General features: G+C 38.9%; 1 long non-coding RNA gene across 1 annotated transcript; it reads right to left on the bottom strand.

Moving 5' to 3' along the window:
- Positions 1-433: 433 nt before the first annotated feature.
- Positions 434-23,163, bottom strand: LOC150081730 (uncharacterized). The gene is made up of 2 exons (XR_016547263.1): positions 22,907-23,163; positions 434-527 (listed from the first exon to the last, which is right to left on the bottom strand). It is a non-coding gene; the product is annotated as an uncharacterized LOC150081730 (long non-coding RNA).
- Positions 23,164-23,658: the final 495 nt, after the last annotated feature.

The following is a 23,658-nucleotide window of genomic DNA, read 5'->3' as shown; positions in this document are numbered from 1 at the left end:
TATTCCTTTTTTTCAGTGATTTTGATTCATTTGTAGCGAAAAACATTTTAAATTTCAGTGTATAAGAAATCATAAACAGACTGTAGTTTCAAAATATTTAATGCAATAAATTTAATGGAACACTGTATTGCAATCTGTTTCTCTTGATAATACTAAAGTATCAAAGACAACTCACTGATTAATAGTATCACAGTCTATTTTACTGTATCTAATATTATGGTTATTAATAGGAATGTTTGGACAGAACTAGTCTTCTCGATATATAAAGACCTTAGTAATATATCTATGCAAACATTTTCATGGAGATCTGTTTTTCATAAACATTCAAGCTTCTAATACAACAAAAATTGCATAATGTTCTTTGATTAAAGAAAAACAAAAGTTCAACAGGAATTCGTTCATTATTATTGACGATGAGTTTCAAGAAGTCTGTGAAGAGAGCCCGATGTCAATAGCCAGTACTCCTCTGTGCAGATTGGGTTTGCGATTTTCTTTTAAGCGACAGATTACTAACGACTGAAGTTGACCTAGAAAGATAAAAGGAAAACGCAATTATGTTGAATAAAAGTGATTGTATAATCGCGTTAAACATTTGTTATTATCTAGAGTAGAACCAAAGCAGTTTCATACAAATCTTTAACCTACAAAAGTATTTTCATTGAGTAATGAGTAATTTCGTTGCTGGAAAGAGTCCAGACTTCACAAAGACAACGTAGAAATACTGATGAACGAGAATAAAGTCATTTCTTTAATAATCTGAAAGATCAGTACTGTTTGAGCTGCCGAATAGATATCTTTGTACGAACGGGCAGTATCAAAATAAGTTTTTTAACCCACTATACTCAAAATTCAACGCAAATAATCTTCAAGCTGCGATAAGTTCTTTCATGTACACCTAAATTTCCAGACAATCACTATTTTCGTCAAAGATATGCTGAACCAAGCAAAGCAAACCAGTCATTAATTTTAGTGTTAAACACGAGAATTACAGCTGGTCTGCAATGAGAAAATTCGTGTAAGACCATACGATTTACGAAGAGCCGTTCTTCTTACCACATAAATAAATCTTTATTTGTCCTACCAAATATAAAATATAGGTGTACGTTGGTAAATGACAAATTCCCTTCACGGCAGAAAATGCCAGGGGATTACCATAAAAGAATGGCTAAAATATACACGAAAAGTGAAATATAAACTACATTTCTGTCTAGAGTCCTGGCAATTGTAATACAAAAGTTCATCTTAACATCACATCCACTGAATCAACTTGTGCGAGATATATACTATTCAATTTGCTTACACACAGTTCTTGACAGAAATTCACACAACTAGGAAACAGTAGCCTCAGCGAACCTATATTTCGGATCTTCTATGAGCCTTAGTAGGTCAATTCCGATATGTGTTAGGCACTGAATTGATTCTGAAGCACTGGCAGATATAAACCTGTTGGCCTTCATTCTCAAGGATTTGGTGCCTTAAATGAAGATTGCCAGATGTGCCAGTCATCATTTTGACTGTGGTTATTAATCGTTTCCAGGCTGGTAAAAGCTGCAATTTAAGCTGCGTGGTCCTTAACTGTTTAAGGAGATGGTTTGCCCACTTCAGCAGCCAGAATTCACTCGCGTATATTCTCCTAATGTGGGTAGGGGTGGCTGACGCCCACAGTTCGGCGCCATGCAAAATGGCAGAATACACTGGTTCTTAAATATCGTTCTGTTGCCCAACGCAAGTAGTTCATTTTCTTTACAATCAGGTCAATATGCGACTTGAATGTAAGTTTAGTATCAAATGTTACTCCCAGATCTCTATGCGTCTCAACAACTGGAATAGGTTTGCTATTAAGTTTCGGGTATACGAGGGTAGGCGATTTTTTGAGCGAGTACACCATGATTACAGTCTTCTGCGAACCTAGGACCAAGCCAAATTTATCTAAATACACGAATAAGCTCAGAAGCTTATAATTAAACTGTTCACACAACGCACTATTGGTCATGTGCGGTTGGACGGGTTTTAGGCGCTTAATATCGTCTGCTTAAGTGCATACATATTAGCGTTCAGCAAACACGATGTCATAGGCCTCGGTAGCGTAGTGCATAAAGCAGCGCGCTTGCTGCGAGAACGACCAGAGTTCAAATCCCAGGCATGATTTGTGGAATTTTTATTCTGCTCCTTTTCGTAGTACCAAGTTAGTCGATCTTGGGCCGAGGTCGCGAGGGGGGGTTTTTCCCCCTCTCGCCGACATATAATCGGCCTTTGTACACACACAAATACAGACCCCTACACCTCGCTCGATTTAGAATTTATGCAAATCACACGACTTGCACACGTATCGCATTAAGGGAATATTTCCTTAACATTCATAAAATATCTATGAACACTAAGTAATATACTAAAATATCTAAGTAATTCCGTTAAGAATAGTTCGTGGAGTCTTCAGAGGCATCTGGGAGCGTGTCTTTATTACTATCCCAACATCGACACAAACTGCAGAAGAATTTACACTCTGAGAGGTCATCGAACTCAGTTCTAATAGCACATGATTAGTGGGGTGAAGAAAATCACAAATTATTGACAAAAATGGCTGAGAATAAAACGAAAAAGAACAAGGAAGGTAGCATGACCCAGTTCAACCTGAATCTATTATTAGACAATATACACTGAGTGCACAGAAATCATGAGATACCTACCTAGTAACGGGTAGGCCCACGTTTCTCCCGCATAAGGGCAGTCACACGACGAGGCATTGAGTCCAATAGTTCACAAATATTTCCATCCCTGCTTGTTTGCTACAACGCTGTCCATAACTCCGTCGCATTCCTGAGTAAAGGATCCAAAGCTCGAGCGGACTTTTTCACAGCATCCCAAAGTTGCTCCACAGGGTTCATGTCCGTGAACGGGGAGCCCATTCCACGGTGGTAAAATCTGCAGAATGCTCTTCGAAGCACCTTGCACCCACGTAACCTGGACTGTTCAGAGATGGGTCTAGACGTAGCAGAGGTCCCGACGTGTGCCAGTCGAACACGCCCCAGACCATTACCGACCGTCCTCCTGCCTGAATAGTTCCTTGTTGACATGACGGGTGCATAGCTTCGTGCGGTTTCCGCCAGATACGCACCCTCCCATCAGCTCGAAATAACTGGGACTCATCGGACGTGGAGATGTTTCTGTCACCTCCCTCGTTGGTGCTACTGTCGCTCTCCGCGTGGCTAACATCGACGGCCACATTCATCCACCACCTTTCTCCGCCCACAGCGCTGTCCACGATTAGATATTATCGACGCCATCACGTTGCCAGGCATCCCATGAATTCTCTCCTTTCAGATTCAATAATCGGTATGATTTGCGAACTGATACCGTGAGTTGGACTGCAACAGAAAAGAACGAATATCATACAAACTATTCACTTTAATATCAAGTTACCAACTACCTTTGAATAAAAAATGAATTTCACCTAAAAATTACTCACCACGCTTACTATGTTCAGTCATTTTAAACAAATGGTAAATGTGCATATACTGTTAAATCTACCTACGGTGTGGACCGGTGCCTGGTAATAAATGACTCTCTGGAACCGCGTTATAGAAGCCACCGATGTCAAATTTAAATTGAGAGACTCGGAGATTCGTACAAATCCATCTTCCAAGACTCCCAGATATGGACTGGTTCGGCGCCTGGATCCTGGACATTGAACTTGTGGAAAAAGTGCGGTTTTGTGGCTTCCTGCAGCTGTAAATGCCGAACGTGAGAGCTAAAGATGGCGCAACTACGTTTTTCTAATTCGAGCTATCTCCGGACTTATCTGCACCTGCTTCGACATACAGATTTTAATAGGAAACTAAGATAACCGAACAATTATTTTCACAGTTCGGCCACTCATATGGTTATCGATAAGCGTTGAATGCTAACTCTTTAAATAGTGAGAATTGATAATCTAAATTCAATTGGTACTTATATTAATAAAATTTGGCACTTAAAAGGGCAAAAAGGGCAGGAGAATCAATAACATTAAAAATAAAATAAAAAGTAGCAAAATAATTTATGCCTCTAACGTACATTTTATACTCATTAAACGTAACCTGACAAATATAGTATCGAAAGAAACTAGAATTCACAGGCTTTATATTTTACAACCACGAGTGAAGAGACCGTTAAAAAATTTCGACGGGATTTGAACCAAGACGTCTCTGAATGAGAGGCGCCTCCATGGGTAGAAGCAACAGTGCGTAGCACACACTTCTTGATTAGACTGGGATTCGAGCCCGTGACCACCAAATACAGAGGATGCGGAAAGGTCAGGGAATGACCACCGCATATCCCCGGAGCAATATGGCCTTAGTTGCTAATGCTCCTAAAAACCAAATAACTTGTAAAAAAGGCCCATAAAAATTCCTCCCGTCACTGACGGGATTTGAAATCATATCTTTTCCACCCGGGATATCACTAAAAATAGTGATATCCCGTACTTACTTGATGCCCTAATGGTATGGTACGGGATATCACTAATCCTATTTTTAGTGATATCCCGTACTTACACCACGACTAAAGTTGTTGCCCGTTTCCTCGTGGTGTTGGCAGGTACTGGGAAGCAGCCTTTCTGGTGATTGCTGCTTCCCGGTTGCAAAGACATAGGTATGTTGAGGGGCAGACCGGCTCCGGGGATTTCTCCCACCTCCGCGTATGTTCTATGTATCGAATGACAGTACCCTGTCTATGCCAGTGGTTTAAAAATAATGTATAGGTCATGTAGTTTGTTGTGTCCATGCGGCCTGCTGGCCTCCGGGTCTCACTAGGGACCCGGCGGCCAACAGGTTTCTTCTAGCTCTTTTGGTCAACAACGCGTAGTTAGTGTACTCGGGGATGCGTGAATATGGAATGGTATCCAAGATATTAGACCCTCTAACCAGGCCTCAAAGATCATCTTCCTTCAGAAATAGGTTAAATCACGTCTTCAATCCATTGTTCACCCTGAACACTCGAATTTTGTAGTTCCAGACTCGGCCCTTATGTAGAAACATAATATGTGCAGAATACGCCGGCGGTAGTGGTAGAAGCGACACATGAACTCAAAGTTAGTGGGAGGGGGGATCCCAAAGCAAACATATCTCAGTGTATAACAACATTCAAAGAGAAAATAAAGTTCGCTAACACCAGTTCTATAGCATAACAGATTGGACCTTGTCTTTCATGCTAACTCTAGAATAAAGTCAATTGATAATGTCCATTTTTCTGTGGGTAGTAGGAATACTCTTTGTCATCTTTAGCAAGGAGGCCGAATATTGTCAAGTTTAGTAGCTAATGTAAGGAACAAGATTTAAACTCCGACATTTTTACTAAAAATCGGCTATAACAGTACAATGCTGTTCAGGAAGCTTGGTGCATATAAACAAAGTAAAATGTTTTGCTTACCAATACAAACATTTTTTTCATGTCATTCTGCTTGTTTTGTCTAGCATACATATAACATAATGCTTCTGATAATTATCGTACGGTACACTACATCATTCGCAAATTAGAATGTCACTGCGCTTTGTATTATATTTTACAACTGAAACTTTTCTTACTAGGAAGCGGAAGAAGGATCGCTTAATATTCAACACTGCTGTAAGCAGGATCTGATTATACGTGTATTTAATGACAGCACTGATTGCTATCGGATATGATGAAGAGGAGGGATGGCTGAGTTCACGTTGTGATGTGTACAGGATAATAATAATAGCCCTCTATTAATCCACAAGGGGTTGTTTCTGGAGGCAAAAACAACCACCAAGCAGGGCGATATAATTTTATTCTGTGCATGCAAGAATGTTAGTGACATAAGAGCAAAGTGATTAGAGGAAATTAATCAGGTGTCCGAAGCAAGAAATTGTAAATTTGTGCTACTTCATCAGATGGTCGTGACTTTACTTTAAGGACTGGTTAAGTGGCGTTGCTTTCTTATTTACTTGGCAAAGTTTTTGTGTAAGTATAATACTGCGTTACGAGTTTTCAAAAGCGTCGCATGTTTGTGGGGCTACATAAACATTCGAAGTTTTTGCCTTGGGAACTTCTAAACTTCTAATGGAGTTGTCTTTAGTACCTGAAAACAGTTTCTGGAAAGATACACACTTAGTGGTCACTTTATTAGGAACACCAATCTAGCGAAGAGGCCCCATTATTCTTCCTGACAGGGACTCAACGAGGTGTCACCAAGCGCCTTGACTGCTTGGTGCTCTACCCCAAATTTCATTCAAATTAAAAATCGGACCAACTATTTATTTTCCTTAAAGTTTCCAGTTATCGTTACATATTTACTAAATATAAATACATTTCAGAAGTTTGACGGTTACTCGATAAGAAAACATGCTATAGTCAGCTTGACTCTTCTGGTCATGTGTTGTGTCTTATGTACGGCCGGCACCTAAACGTTAGTTCAACTCCGCCTGCGAAAGTGTTATGGAATAATTCCGATTCGACGTCCACAGTTCTCCCCTCCTTACCACCACTTTTAAAACTTCTGCTGAAATCACCATTGAAACCGAAAGAAAGGGCAGCTTCTTATCGTCCAAATGCATTATTTAATAGACTCGGGAAAGTTTATGAACGGTTTCTAGCAGGTAGAATTATGGAGTGCGTTAAAGAAAACTGAATGGTCTGAAAACCAGTATGGGTTTACAGCAAGAAAAGGGATGCATTGGGAAAGTTAGTGGAATCTGTACACCAATGCAGATCAAAATATTGTCTAGGTATCTTTGTAGATTTCGCTGGGGCATTTTGATGGACTGGCACAGTGTTTTTATGGTATTACGTAAAGCAAAATGCACACCAGAGATCTACTCTCTCATGAGACATTACTTCTGCGACAGACAGTTACATGTCAGCATGTGGGAGTATTACCAGACAAGTTTGTAGGAGGCTGTCTACAAGGATAATTGTCCTTGGCCCATTAATGTGGAATTTAGTCCTAAACGATTGGTTAAAACTGGACTATAACAACGTTGTTATGATCGCGTTTGCTGGTGGACGGTAACTCGAGGCTCCAATTAGAGGAAAGATCACACTTCATTTTGTCGGAGCTGAATACCTGATTGCACAGACTTGTGATTTTATGTTGTTAAAAGGAGTGAGTGAATCTAGAGTGTGGGTAAACTATCAAATATCTAGGAGTTAAGATTGATATGTCTGGCTAGATTGTGAGTTGCAAAAGGCGAATGTTAGGAAAATATTTTCAATTCAACGGACAAAGTTGTTAGAACTTAGTATGGCTTGTAGGACTGTGTCAAATGAAGCCTTACAGGACGGCTGCCGCTGGATCTGATCTTAGTATTCAAAGATTCTATCTGCGCAGATAGAAGCGGCGTAGACGGCCATACGAGCGGATATCAGTTGAAATTCGTTGTGACGACGGTTATAATGAGGAGAGGAAACGATTGTGGACTCTTCTTATTGATCGGTGGCAAAACAAATGCAACAACTGCACCAAGGGTTTAATAACCAAAAAGTTTCTTCAAAACAGTTTGGGAAGGGAATGCCAAGTTGGTTTCAACCAAATCTATATTCAACGTTTCTGTTTACAGGAAAATTTAGATATTTCAGCACGTAAATCGTGTACTTGAAGAGAACACTGGGTACATCTTCTGTATAGGTGCCCCGAATACCAGGAATGCGAGAGGAATTGATTGATGGAATACTGACTTCTGGATGTGAAACCTTTTATACTGAAGACAAGGGCAGACTTTGGTGCTTTACAAACTTTTGCTGTACAAGTTTTCAAGAAACGACCAGTTCTGCTACAAATGGAGCAAGAATAATGCTACCATGGCACATCAAATTTTCTTAAGTAGTACATTCAAGCTGATACCTGTAGAATATTTCTATCAGCCGCGGAAATCAAACCTGAAGAGATTATTTAACCACAGTGACACTCATGTAAAACTCACATCTTCTATTGTATCCTTTATGAAGGTGAAAACCAACATCCTCTTCTGTAGTAGGTGACTATTTCTTCCTTGAAACGTGAACCATGCAACATCATATTGAAAACAATTTCAACCATTCCGTGACAGCTATAAAATTTTCTTGAATGATCCTTGCTGCATGAGTTGATCCTCCGGCTAAATCATACTGAAATTGTAATTCCAAGGTGTCACCAGTTCCTACATGATGTCCAAAGGTGAGCTGTTTCTTTTGTCGATCATTAGATTACAGCAAGGCAGTTCCTTCTGCCGCGGACAACAGCTGTGTGATGCGGTTCCTGATACTGCAGGCACGAGCTTTGGCAGTTGCTAGATAACCACTAATGATTCAAGAGGACTAGTACAAATATACCAGACAAAGAGCACTCAGTGATTTCATCACTGTGTGCTCTTTCACGGCGGAGTATTCGAGGGCAGGTACTTCACTGAGTGGTATCACGAGGATAGGTGATTCAGGTTGTGCATTTAATCACCGATCGGTCTTTTAAGTCGGTGTATTGGACGAGTTGATTGGAAACGTCAACCTCTAACTAAACATATTTCAACGCTTATGAAGATGGTGTATTTGCAATAGATCTGAGTTCATCTTCTGACTACAATTTACTGATGAGAATACTTTTTCAGCCTGACTGCAATTTACTTTGGAGAATACTTCCATGGTATGGAATTCAGCTTTCCGGGTAATATTTCATTTATTAAAAATACTTTTCTTTCTCAGACTTCACATTGAATTGAAATTGTATGCACTAACGGCAATTTCTCACTAGTTACTTTCCGTAGCAGGAACTCCAAATTCATTTCATATGAACTGCAGAACTTCAGTATCTTGTAATGGAGCTGGAATTAGTGATGTAAGTCTGTAAATATCTGTGATTAGTGGCAGGGATGCCAGGAAAACTGGCTGGGACCGTCTTATACAATAAAAAAGAAACCACCACCACATGTTCGGGCACTACTTCACAAAAAAAAAAAATAAATAAATAAATAAATTTAAGATTAACAGCAAACATTCCATATTTGCCACCAGTTTCTCACCTTTATAGCAAACTGTATGAGTTTCGGATGTAGAGAATTACTTGCGTGACAAAAGCCAGATCAACATCAAGCTTTCAGCATATGTTTCCTTCGACTCTTGGAACCTTTTAGGACCATTTGCGATTCCATAGCTCCCATTCCCTGTGAAGCATTGCAATAAATTTGAGATAGCTGCTCCGATATTTTTCAAAATTTCGTTTCTAGGTCTTCTAATCTAGACTATGCATTAAATATACCAGCAGTTTAACCCAAGTCCACTGTACACTCATTACTACATAAATCCGACCTTCCTGCTACCCATCACGTGAAGATTCTGCGGTTCATGGCTACCATGAACCGTGGTATTCATGGTAAATACTTCTTGAGTACAATGTAGAGGTTTTTAGATCGTGTTATGTAGTTCCAGCACCCACATTTTAGTGGAATTTCTGAACTTTATTTTTCACAAAATTAAATATTCAATATTACATTTGTAAGATAAATTCTTCCTTTGTTTTTTTATATTCATGGATTTGGAGAAAGCCTAAGCTCTCTCGGCTTAAGTGGACCGCGAAACAGCATTTGCCCCAAATTCGGGACACTTCCATCCTTATAAGGTTCTTAGTAACTTCACTGGCAGCCCCCTTGCCAATTAGAAGAATGTTCTCCTTTCATTAATAAAGGAAGATCATTTTCACAGCCGAAATCTACCAATCTACTATTTGTGACACCAGCTCCTGGAGGATCCCACACCCTCGTCTCAGATCCACTCCAGTCATACTAAGAGGTTTGCCTTGGCAGACACCTTCCCAACCAAATCTTCGACATAATCAGCAAAATACCAGAACCAGACAGAGCATTCTCCTTGCCATAATCACAGCTGTCTGTGTATATATACTGTAGTAGTGTAATTGTCAATCATATTCTATTAACCTATCATCTCACTGCTTATTTTTCTATTAATTGTTAAGTGTTTAAGTGCCTCACTCAAACTGTCAACACCACCTGGCATTACAATGCCGTGAAGGGATTTATGTGGCTTCTCTTTCTATAATATGGATTATATATGTTTCGAAAGCTAGCCATTCGTTTGCGGGCCGCTCAATATCAATGTAGCTTCGTTAATGTTAATGCAACTAATCGAAGCTACATTACAACTATAACGTCACACTTTCAATAATATTGTTTGGTTCTTATTTCAATCACTTTATTCCTTAATTGTAATTTTAATTTCTTAATTGCGATTTATACAGCTTGTTAAGCTATCGAAAATTATATTACGTAAGAAGACCACCGTTTGTCACTAAAGAAAGTTCTCAAGGGACAACTCTAAGCGGTACTTGTGTAAAGCTTGCACTTTAATTATCGCAACCTCGGGCCATCACGTAAAACATTAATAGCTCGTAATGATTATCAAGTAGACTATTTGTCATCTTTGCCTTCTGGGTATGTTGTGTTGGGTTTGTAGTACGGTCGAGAACACGATGCGATTATTGCTTTTTACTCATCTAATGATGCTTTAATAGCCACATACAACTACGGTATTTAACACCTTGCCAGAACTGGTTTCGGTACGCACGTGGATACAAAATGAATCCTGCCATCTTTTCGTTAGTCGGTTACTTTTATTAAAGACTTAGGAGGGGAGGACTTACGAACTACTTGCTAGTTCTCTGGACTACTGGATAAAGGTAATTTTTTCCCGTTTTCTGGTTTAAATTAAACTAAGAAACAATGTTATATTTTTAAGATATTACGTTTCTTAGTAGTTAAATAACATGTAATGTTTTTTTTTTTTTTTTTTTTTTGTGAATTTTACGGTGTGATATTTTTTTCAATTTTTTTTATTTCATATATAATGGCGTGATATATGCTGAAAACAAAATCCAAAAAAGAATTTTTGACTTCCAGTGTTGTCTAGAACCAAGATTCTTTGGTAAATTTAAATCTCTTACCAGATCATTGAGTTCATGTTGTGAAAACAGTTGAGGGCTGGACTCAATGTATCCAATGAGATTTCAACTTCATTTTTAGTATACTCTCTACTGTTACGTTCTTCAATACACCTGGAACATGGAACCGACAGGTTATCTCCATGTGGTCTGGTCTAAATGCAATGTCCTTCTTACGCTTCGCATTCTATCCCTTTACATTAATCATCACAGTGGTTTGTAGGCACCCACCAAATCAATGGAACTGAAAATGGCATAGCCTTTTTTTTTTACCATCTTTCCACAATCTCAATGCTTCAACACAGGTTCAGCAAACTTTATGTGGAGCCCATTATTTGTTTACTTGGTCACCGAGTTTCACTCCAAAATAAGCAATTAATAATACACATTTTTTACAAATTTCGTGATACCTTGTATCACAAAAAGACTACATAACTTCTAAACTTCATATCTTCAAAATAAGTTCGATTGTTTAAACACTTGCGCGAAGACAATTTTACTCACTTTTCAGCATGCGTTAAACACTTCTGGAGATGAAGAAACAAATGAGTGAAGGCAGTGTTGCCAACATTTGAAGATTTAGTTTTAATCCAATCATGCATTAACGTGATAAAAAAACGAGTAGCATTTCTGCGTTTCTTAGTTTAAACATCCATAAACAATGTAGAATGGTGTAATCAGCAAAGGACCACAGTTCAACTTCATGCATTTGGAACTTATTTCCAAAGTAGTGCCTTCGTAAAGATAAGAACTCGTTGCAACTTAAAGTTGGCCTGAAATGTATTAGTTCATATGAATTCAAATTTAAGTCTTTTTCTGGCAGTGTGGAAAGAATGTGATCGTAACCACTGTGTTACTCTTGAGGATATTTTTTAATAATAATCAAAGAAAGATTAAAAATTCCGCATGGAATAACTGTACTATAAGCAGGGATATTTTACGAGTACAAGCAAAGTTTTCAATGTTTTTTAATGTTTTCTACGCTTAATTTTTATTAGGTTTTCAAAGAAATCTGCTCTAAGAAGATAACGTTATAGCGATGGAATGTTGTAACTTACTTATTTCGTCCTCGATGACTAAATTGGCCAGACTGACCTTTCATATATCTCAGGACTAGGATAATGGTCACAGGTCACTGAGCAGTAAACTGCCGGGTCAACGTGTGTCCGACAGCTAATATCTCTATTTACCGGTACATTCAAGAATTTGACACAGTTTTTTGTTCTTTTTTTTTATGTTTATACAAACAAAGGAATATTTTCTGTGTTTTACGTAAAGTCAGGAAAGAATAAGAAAAGAATCTTCCAGACAAATTACAGGCTACCGTACTTGGTCCTCCCCTTTTCAACACCGTTATCGTGAGCTCGTGCACTATAATCACAATTGGTGAAAACATAGTGAAATGGCGGTAGGTCCAATTTTCCTCAATTTGGCAATTTTAGGAACAGGAAATCGCCCAGTGTGGAGCAAACTAATAACTTTACTTGGGTCTTCAGAGTCTGTAATTACCTTCGATTAACGCAGAACAGGATTTTAAGATCATGAGCTTTGCTAATTTTTCGTTCGAGCAAGGTTAATTTTGATATTAAAATGAAATTAAGTTTAATATCAAATTTATTAAACTTATTAAGTTTAATAAGCTTAATATTAATTTAATTAAATTAAAAAACCTGAACGATAACCTGCATATTAAATGACAAAAAGCTTGGAGGTGCTTTTATACAGAATTAAGATGATCCAATAAAGAGGGTGGTCCTTACTGAGCGAAAATTTGACTTATATCCAGGGTAGAGTGTTTGTATCCAAAGAATTCTTATTGGCTTTAAGACTTACTCTTTTACACCCCCTAGTGACAACAACTGTATTAAAAATTGATGAGAAAACCGCCAGACGGCGCAAGCAACTAGAAAATAATAAAAGGAAAAACACTTTTTCTCCCTTGATAAGCAGTGGGAATTCAGAAGAATGACAGTTTCTGTAAAGCTTAAAAACCTGCGGGGCAATCAATTACTCGCATAGCCCAATTACTCAGCAGTCCTGGTACAAAGGAACAGTTGTCATGAGTCCTATTGTGAGAGGGAGCAGGTCGAAAAATGATATATTGCTCGAGCGGGACCTAGGTTTCAATGTCAGCCTACTTGGCTGATATCGAAAGTTTCCAAAAGCAGTGGATGAAAGGGAATAATTTATAGGCACGGGAAACACTTGAAAATACATTTCAGATTATTGCACATCCACTTCATCTTGTTAAACGGCGAAAAGAACAGTAAATCGCATGCGTATTCCTCGTACTCATTGAATTTAGTGATTTCATTTTGTGTATGTGTGTTTTTTTCACTGACCCCACATCCACCCTTCTTATAACAACGACTGAACTGGTGGATTTAAGCAAATGCAGCAGCTGTCACAAAACGAGGATTTAGGAGTGCTCCAAATTAAAACTGTATGACATAATAACATTGTGAAAATCACTTAAAATCTATTGCAAGGCCCACAGATGTTCTTGTAGCTCGCACATTTCTCCTTCCATAGTATTCTGCACTGTGATAAACCACGTCACATTTGCATACAGACTGGACTAGTTGGTAGATAAATTTCCTGTTTATACTCCGGGAAGAGAAGGTCAGAGAAATTCACACAATAAAGAGAAATATTTCCATATTTATAGCAGTCATGGGTTTGAACCACGATCACTTAATGCACGTTTCTTTCTGTGCCTTTGTGCAGGATCACCCAGCTCAGCTAATTAAGTTATTGCAAAAATTTGCTAATTCGGAGTTTAGCTGTGTACTAATATGATACATTTGCAAATACTTTAGTATAAAAATATAAATAATAATTGCTGGTTTTCTATTTGTCCCATTTTAACTCCGTAGCCGAATGGTCAGGAGCGGGAGTGCAATAGCACATGCTTTTTGAGTAGACCGGGGTTCAAGCCCCCTGACTGCTAAATACGGTCGATCTGCCAATCCGCACTGGACCAGCGTGGCAGATTATGGTCCATTGCGATCAGAATTGTTGAGGAGGCTTCCATCCTCAACAATTCATGATAATGGCTGAAGTTTTATAATTAAACTCCGGCCACTGGAAATCCCTCTATTACATGTATACTGACAGACGGACATGATGAAAATAACAGGCGCTAATGCATGTAGACGTAAGAAAAAGTATAAGGTTAAATATTATGCACTTGGAATTAAACTAAGCGTCTACATTTAGAGAGCGTAAAACTATAGTTTTATTAAGTTACTCCATAAAGTTATAATCTTAGTAATTAATTGATAAGGAGATAACTATATTTACTTTTCACTTGTATAAACTAAATAGAAAAAGAAATAAATTAAATGCTCCTGAAATGTAACGCACTGCATAGGAACATTAAACTAACTTGTTGTAATCCTTCTAAGGGTGGCACATACCTAAAGCAAAAAGTTGTTTACCCCACTACAGAAATCATGGGGTACCTACCTACTAACAGGGTAGGCCCACTTTTCTCCAGTCACACGGCACGGCATTGAGTCCACCAGTTCACGAAAGCGTTCCACAGGTATTTCCATCTACGCTTGCTGCGCCGCTGTCCGTCAATACCGTCGCATTCCTGGGTGGAGGATACAAAGCTCGAACGAACCTTCCCACAGGGTTCATGTCCGGTAAACGGTGGTAAAATCTGCGGGATGCTCTTCGAAACATGGTCACCACGGCTCTGTGTGGAGGCATTGTCCTATGTGTGAACGATGACCATGAAAGGATGCAGATGGTCTGCAAGGATGGGCACGTAACCTGGACAGTTCAGAGATGCATCTAGACGTACCAGAGGTTCCAACGTGGGCCAGTTGAACGCGCCCCGGGCCCTTACAAACAGTTCCTTGTTGACATGACGAGTGCATAGCTTCGTGCGGTTTCCGCCAGATACGCACCCTCCCGTCCTCTCGAAATAACTGGAACGGGACTCATCAGACCAGGAGATCCATCTCCAATCATCCAAGGTGCAGTTCTTTTGCCCAGTTGAGTCCTGTGCCTTGGTGTTAGCAATGGGACTCTGGTGGATCGGCATCTCCCATAACCTATTGCGGCTAATGATCGCCTTATGGTCTTGGTGGAGACGTTTCTGGCACCTCCCTCGTTGAAGTAGGCAGTGATTTGTGCCACTGTCGCTGTGATGTTATTCCGGAAATGGCATATTCCCGATACACTCCTGATACTGTCGAACGGAAATAGTGCGATTTCTCTACCACCTCCGCGATAGAGTGACCCATGCGTCGGGCAACCACTATTATCTCTCTTTCAAAGTTGGTTAACTCAAGACGTTTATCCATGCTGACATCGAATTACCGTCTACATGAATGCGGTGTACCTATATACCTGCCAAGGGTGGGTTCGTCGACTAGTGAGAGGGGTGACAGCGTCGCGTTGCCCAGGAACCAGGTATCCCATAAATTCTGTCCTTTCAGTGTACATTATGAACTCACCCACTGGCATATTTAGTAGCTCGTCAAGAATTTAGATTATATTCCCTATTTAGCTCAATAAATTCAAACATCTCGAAAAGTAAAAGTAGTTCAGTTAATTGAGCGAAAGAGCATTAAAAACTTAATATCTTCCTCGTGGATTTTCTTAAATACAGTTGAATTAATTCCTCTTCTGTTACTGGAAGTGATTCAGACAGGGTTAAGAAAAATAATATTTGCATTATGCTTATTTCACACTCTGGCATAACCATTTCTATAGAGAGATAAGCCAGTAACTTTCTTAGGAAAAGATCTGTTAACTGCTAACAAAGACTATAAAGTTTTCTAGTGTATGAGATCGAGATGTGATTGACAGTTCCTTTGATCGTGAATGATACACCGATTATTATGAGTTGATGTCACCAGACTCACTTGACTGACAGTCATGAAGCTACTTCTTGCCACTGAATTATGGGCTTACCCCGCTTCCGGTCATTAAGGTGTCAGCAAGAAATTCGCCGAGCATGGCTAATAGGATGCTACAGGAGTAACACCGGAAGGGAGGCATCTGATGCATAGATCATTTCTAAGCGTGCTGGATTCAAATTAAGTAATTCATTTTTCTTCTTTTGGAAAACTCCAAAATCGAACCTTGGGGTGATAATAAATATTTAACGGTTATGGAAAGAAAAGGTGGTGCAGGTTAGATCCACATTTTTACCAAAGATTTACTTTATGAGATGTTCTTTTATAAGTTATTGAGGGTAAGACCAATACATTAAACGTAATATATTTTTCTTCCACTCGATAGACATTTTTAGAAAATGGGGACTTCGTTTTACTCTTAAGCAGATATGCAAGATGTCCAAATTCACTTGACGTTTAAAGGATCCTTTAAACACATCAATACCGGGTGTTTCAAACGTGATGGTCAATAATTTAAAGGTGAACTGCCTTTAAATTTAAAGGTTTAAAGCCATGGGTCCTTAGGTGAATCGTTTTCGAGATATTGCACATTTCTAGTTGGGATCCACCACTGACTTGTTTGTTTATGTTAGTTTATGCTCATTCTCTCTCTTTCCCTTTCCCCTCTCTCAATGGGCAGACAAACAGTGCTGGTGAATGTTGTGTTATTTATTGTAGATTTAACATTTATACATCATTCAGTCGTGTACTCAATGTGGAATTGTAAGGAAGACTAACTACTGTAATTCAGGTAACTCGATGTGAAGTTATATCATGAAACCTGTTCACGGACCATATCTTGTCTTACTTTTTCTGGTACTGACTTTGAAAAATTCATCAAAGTATTGATGAATCCAAGTTAGTCAGAGAGAACTACAAGGTTTCGTTTCCGCCCCCCCCTCGCGGAACCTTTTTTATTTTTAATTAACTAAACGAGCAAGATGAGAATGAGATGTACACAATTTATAAACGCATTACACTAACGCTAATGGTCTTTTATGTCGTATAGATGCTGTAGAAATAATAAACTGTGCCAAAAATTACCAAATCATACAAATTATAAGACAATTGTCCAAAATTTACTGACGCACCCCTTAAAATTGTAATTGTCGTCCGAATAAAGTAAGTATATAATAATAATAAAATTCTTTATTCATAGAAATGCAGGACACGATTCCCGCTACAGGCAACCAGAGGAATCTTACAATTAACTGGACACATTACATTCAGTACATAAAACCTACGTGGGTACACAGCAAATACATAGACAGTGCAATATACACAGCAATGGATTTTATAGTTATTATAATAGATTGATTATACAGAGCTTATATTCCATTATGGTACATATATTTTATAGTTATTATATACAAGCTGCAACACATTGAGGCAGTCTGGAAACTTTCACTTGGAGTTATTCCGCTGACAATTGCAGGAATGCTGAATGCACTTCACTATGGATTTGCGCTTTTCTCTTCTGTAGGCAGAATCTCTGGACCACACATCCAGTGTTCTAACTGCAATGTTTGCGGAGTTCAGCGGGCCGATTATGCTGTTCGGAAAGTGCCGCTTGAAGGTCGAGAGCTTCCGCAGGTTAGAACAGAGCACTGGACGGTTTTTGAGGGCTCTGCCAGGGATTTTCCAGCCCACGATCTCCGGATATTAACGAAGTCGAGAGCAGCGGAGCACAGATTAAGCGCCATTGTGAGCTTCGTCGCATATGCCAGGTGCTGGGCCGGGGTGTATCTCAGATTTATGCGGAGCTGTGATTTTGATGTTGTATAGGGTAGGTAAGCCCAATTATTGGCCCACTTTAGGACCCAGAATTCCAGACCCCAGAGTATCTTCAGACTGGACATAGGAGCAGCCGACCAAACTGACAGAACTAAAATAGTAGAGGAGAAATTTTCTGACTGTTTCCTTGTTGTGCGCTCTACACAGATCAAGTTTCGTACCCCAGAAAGCCCGTAATGCTCTTGAACGCAGTTGCTGGATTTGTTCCTTATACATTAGGTTTTTATCCATTACCACTCCTAGGAATTTTACGGAATGAGTGGCAACGAGAATATGCCCCGCAATCGAGGGGCGCAGTGAGGCTGCTGGATTGAGGTCTGCTTGTTGTGCTCTAGATGAGAAAATGATATATTTGGATTTTTCAGGGTTTATTTTAAGCCCAAAATAAGTAGCTTATTCACAGAAAGAGGACAGATATTTGTTTAGGATAATAGAATTCGATAATTCCTCTGCCTGGTCCGGTGAGGTGTTAGCCGGGCTTCAGAGGTAACATACAATGTCGTCGGCGTAGGCCATAAACGCAGATATTTCATTCATTAATGGAATAAATATTGCTGAAAAACGTAGTGGCTGACAACGATTCACTTTGGGGTATACCGACTTCCACCTGTTTTGTGAAGCAGTTATTCCCTTGCTGGAAGGTAAGGCACCTCTTGGTCAGCAAATTTCTGAGGAGCTTCGAGACATTACCCGTGAAACCGTAGTAGTTCTCCAGGAGGCACATAAGTGGCTTAACTTGCACTGAGTCGAAAGCCGCTTTCAAATCCAGAAAAACAGCATGCATAACATAGCCTTGCTCCCAGGCTTGAAGGGTTTTCAAATTCAGAGCCTGTATGCATGTTATCTTTGTGAGAGCGCGTAATGTGTATGCTGAGGTCTCTGGGAAAGGATCTGGGAAAGGGGAGGAGATTGAAATAGGCCTATAGTCAGCAGTAGAGGTCGGATTCTGCACCTTTGGAATTGGGATGACTATAATTTAGCCAAGCGTTTGGGACAACTCCTTGTTGTAAAATTCTATTAAACAACTCAACTTTGTCAGCTCGTCACTGATGAAGTAGGAGGCAACTTTAGGGCAAAAGGTAGGAACAGAGTCACTTCCCATTGATCTTTTATTGGACAGGGCGTTGATGGCTTTGATTAGCTCCTCTTCGCCAATCGTCATGTTAGTGAGATTAGTTATGTCGTAGTGTGCACTGTTCCAGGGGGAGTCCGCAGCTGCACTGTCTGTTTTGACGAACCGGGTTACATTATCGCACCATTCGGTCAGGTCTAACGATATGACAATATTTCTTACAGATTGCATCAGATAAGATCGACACGTGTGGGTGATGACGTAATATTGCATCAGCTGTTACTTTCAGCTATATAAGCACGCTCTGCAAGAATTGCATTCATTCCTTGCTTCAACTGCACGTAACTCGCCTGAAGAGTCATATTGCTTATAGCGTGTCTTGTAATCAGTCGACAGTGAGTAGATTTCTGTCCAAACATAAGAATACTGGTTCTGCTGATAGGAAATAAGGAACCGGACGCAAACGAGTCTCTACGCCAAAATAGGACCGCGTTTTGAAGCGCTTATGCCTTAAAAACCGTAAAGCTTCTTCATCTGAGCTAAAATGAGAATGGGAAGAACATACAGGAGTGGTAGCAAGTGCTGTAACAGTCAGAAGACGCCTCTTCAAAAATGAACTTGTAGCACGTCGTCCTAAGAAGAAGCCCCTCCTCACACAAAAAATTAAAAAGGCCCTATTAATTTGGTGTAAGGAGAATGTCAAATGGGCCCCGAACAGTGGAAGTCAGTTATTTTCTCGGATGCGAAGAAATTCAACCTGCATGGCTCTGATGGGAGACAAGCGATTCGCCTTAGATCTGGTGAAGAATACCATTCAGACTGTATGGTGTCTACAGTGATATTCCCTACCAGTGAAAATTATTGGGGGTGTATTTCATATCGCGGAGTAGGTCACCTGCAGTTTATAAATGGTTCCGTAAATGCCAATGTATACCTGGCTAGCTATATTGGAAAGCAAATTGCTTCCAACCATTAAAGACCATTTCAACCTGCGAAGTAACTGGGCGACTCTGTCCCTTGTCATTGGACAAAAAGTGTAAGTGGGCACTTCTGTAGTTGCTTTAGCTTCATTTCTCACAGCAGTAATATGTTAACATTTGTTACAGGTGAAAAAATGGTTGGAAGAACGGTCCATTACAACCTGAGTCCTATAGAGAACTGTTGGCATCGTGTGGAAGTGCAGTTTCCAGAAAAGAAACCAAAGACCCTTCGTCTTTGGAACCACGAACTATCAGTTGATTACCTTCAGAAATTGATCTTGTCAATGCCTCTACGGTGTTTTGCTGTCATCAGTGCCAGAGGTGGTTCAACTAAATATTAACTTGCACCAAAATATTCCAAAATGCTCATTTTGGAATATTTTGCCTTAACTATTAATAAATATCTTTTGTTTATATTTCTATTTGTGATGCTTGTCATTAATGTAACGTAGCATACTATAACTTCCTTGGATTAAACTGTAGAATTAAATAGTGTTTATGACATCAAGAAATTAAACCTAACTATATGGCCGTTATTTAAGTAGTTACTGTTTAATGCCCAGTGACCTAAAAACCCAACCCTGAAATTTCAGTATGGGTTGTACGCACATCCCTTACATAAGCACCTTAGCCTGTAGTACTCATTATTCCATTGACCTTCCATGAAGCGGAATCTATAAATGGAATAATCCAACTGGAATCGTTTTTTTTTCCAACGGTACGCATGTTTCGTGATATTTTAAGTAAATAAAGTAAATTAATGAGTGAGATTCCGAAACTACGCAGCGATTTATTGTACATCAAGACAGCACGAACCATTTTTCCCACCTCCCCCCTATTTGCAACAGTTAAAATATTTGTTCTGTGCAAATCAAAATTGCAGAGAACAAATTAAGAGAATATTCTTAATCTGTTCTTAATTCTAAGAGAAGAAAGTTCATATCAAAATATGTCTCAAAATTTTCGAAATATTTCTATATATAATCATAAATTACAAAACTCAAATAATAAAATGCTAAAAGGAAAATATCCAAAGTTACCTCCACGTTTTTTTTTTTCAGTGCAGCATTTAGCAAGATGAATCCACGATTCCATGGCGTGTCTTAATCGTTTGAAGTCTATTCCTAATCGTTTCAGCAGCCCCTGCAAAACGCGATTTCTCAGTTCGTCTCACGTGATAATAAACGCAGAATAAGCCACGGATTTCACAGCGCACAAAGCAATCTAAAAGTGTGAGGTTGGATAATTGTGGTGTGTAATCGTGTTGGATAATTGTACAGGGCCGTTCCGACCAACCCATTGATTATTGTATATTTGAAAAGTCATTAACATTACAGAAAAGGTGAGCTATCTATTCCACATGCGTTCATAAACCACGCTCTGGCAGATTGTTCAGCTGAACCCTTCCCTGAAAGCCTTAATAAAGATAAAGATCAATAAGATTGTCCCCAAGAACACCACGCCACACATTAATGCAAAAAGTATGTCAATAATCAGTGCTGGCAATAGTCGAAAATTCCAGTTCTTGTAAAACATGATTCATCTGTTAGCAGAACACGTCTGAGCGAGTTTCACTTGTACATTGCAAATTGAGCCAATGACAAAGGTTTTTGCGTTTACTCGTGATGGTTTCAGTAAACCATCGTAACCGTCTTTCTGCATATCTGCGAGCATAAGTCTTATTAACTTCACCATTAATTGAAATCACATTTCGTCATTTGGAAGGAAGGGGGGGGGGTTGTTCGAGAGCTGTACTGAGTTCGATCGCTTCAATAACCGTCTCAATTTTTACCTAATTTTACCCACAAAAACGTATGTTTTCATTAGTATATTTCAATTTACTAACTGACTAATTTCGATTTTTCTTAAAGCTGGTAATAGAGGTGTCAGCACCAATCGCCCAATATATAATAATTGGCCAGCCACGCTTTTCAATATACATTGAATGACCTACCAAAGAGAGGTGACAGGTTAGGCTGAACTGGCTTCCTTCTAGTCAGTATTTCCAATTTAAGAATGATTATATTCTTAGGTTGGAATTCTGAACATGCGTATCCTGTTTATGGTGACTCCTAGAAATAATCTATCTCCACCTAGTATAACTGTGCTGAAATACAGAACTCTGTTCTGTACTGTGTGTTGTTTGAGTCAGGCCTCTTTGCCGCCATCACCTGGAAAACCGGTGCCCTTCCACAGGCACGAGGGCTTACGTCCCGACTATGCACAAGTTGCCCAAACCTGTACAATGTTTCAACCAGTCCTTGCCATTTTAGGCAAAAAAATAATCACCTTCAGAAAGGAACATGAGCTGCATTACAATCCATTAAAATTAATTCTACTCTTTGCTTGGTTCATGTTATTTTCAGGGTGAGTATCAATATTTAAAATACTAACAGTTTTACCCCTTTTTATACGCAACCTACCTGTAAATCTAATCGAAGTGCTACATTTAAAACCCGAAGAGCATTCGTCGATACTACATGGCATGCTCTACCCATGGTGAGCCACATAACTCACTATGATGAACGTAACTTTTCCCTCGAAGCAGGCCTGCTTTATATAACTCAGCTTAAATCTAAAGTTTAGTTCAGTAAGCTCAGTTTGTAAAAAGGTTTATTTAAGTTTTAAAACTTAAACTTAAATGCAAACTGTAAAATTCTTCTTCCATGTGTACATTTGGTGATCATTTAAGCAAACAGATCGTGAGATGAGTTTTTCTATTTGCTGACTATTTTTAATATTACATTAGTATGACACAATAATAGGAGTCATTAATGTCAGTCAATAAATATAATATAATAAACAATGTATTAATAGATGCCACCATTAAAGGTATCTGAAAAGCTTAATACAAAAATTTAAAAATAAATAAATAAACAATATATCTTTATTAGTCTTTTCTACGACTTTTTTTTTTTTATCAACTGCTTGTTCTCTCTTGATTCTTTAGAAGAAATGCTTCAGAAGGTGATTTGCATACAGTCCGATACCTTCTTCCTCGTAATCTTCACCTCATCCACGATACTTGGATTGTAACCTTCTGCCCATAAAAAAACAATGACTCCATAAAATAAGAACGCTCTCATAAAATTTAATTTATTATTATTACATATTCACTTTTTCTCCTTTTAGAAGAAGTCAAATTAGCATCTGTTATACTGATTAATGGCCGCAATTAATCCCTAGTTGCAGGTGTTTTTACTTCAAATTATTTCGTTATTATACTCACCGACTTTTCGGTAGCTTGTTTCTTTCTTAGAATGCTGTACATCTGTAAGAAGCTTATCATTTGTCTTTTCAAGGTTGTATTCCTGTTCCTCCCCATATTCTGTCTCACAATAGCATTTGTAATGCCCTTTCCTGAGAATCCAAACTCGGTGTTGTCAATAAAAATACGCCATCCGCCTCGATGTCTTATATAACATTGTTTTCCATAGCCTTGCATAACAGGTTATATTATTTCCAGACATAAAGGACTTCACAAAATTCATTATAACCGACTTAATTTTTTATGTTTAAAAAACTTCGTAATATACAATTAGGTCAAACAGAAGCCGCCTGCATAAAAAGTGAGTCAATTAGTGGATCGTCCATTGATATTTTATAGAGAGGGCGTGGTAAATCGTCTAGAGAAATCTTTCTTAACCTTGCCACACCCTTCTATACATGAACTGTCGCTAAGTGACTGTTCGTGTACATATTGCATTGCATTTATATCTCGTAAATGGAGGCGTACAAATAATAAATTTTATGATGGACAGCTAAGTTGAATCTTTTGGAAGTCAACAACTTTGACAAGATCAATTGTTTTGTTCAGGATGAATCTGAATCTTTCATGAACTTTAATCAGAATACACGTGGTATAGCAATATAGTTCCTGGACTGTTGCTGTTCCAGTCACGTTCGATGCGTTTGAAAACGGAAGTGGCATGTTGTTCAAACTTCTTCAAAAAAATTGTACTACAGAAATTGTCCAGTAGG

The sequence above is a fragment of the Mastigoproctus giganteus genome, chromosome 8 (assembly GCF_048544385.1).
Source record: "Mastigoproctus giganteus isolate SK-2022 chromosome 8, ASM4854438v1, whole genome shotgun sequence".
Classification (NCBI taxonomy): domain Eukaryota; kingdom Metazoa; phylum Arthropoda; class Arachnida; order Uropygi; family Thelyphonidae; genus Mastigoproctus; species Mastigoproctus giganteus.
Note: the sequence above shows the minus strand (reverse complement) of the source record. Positions and strands in the feature narration are given on the sequence as shown.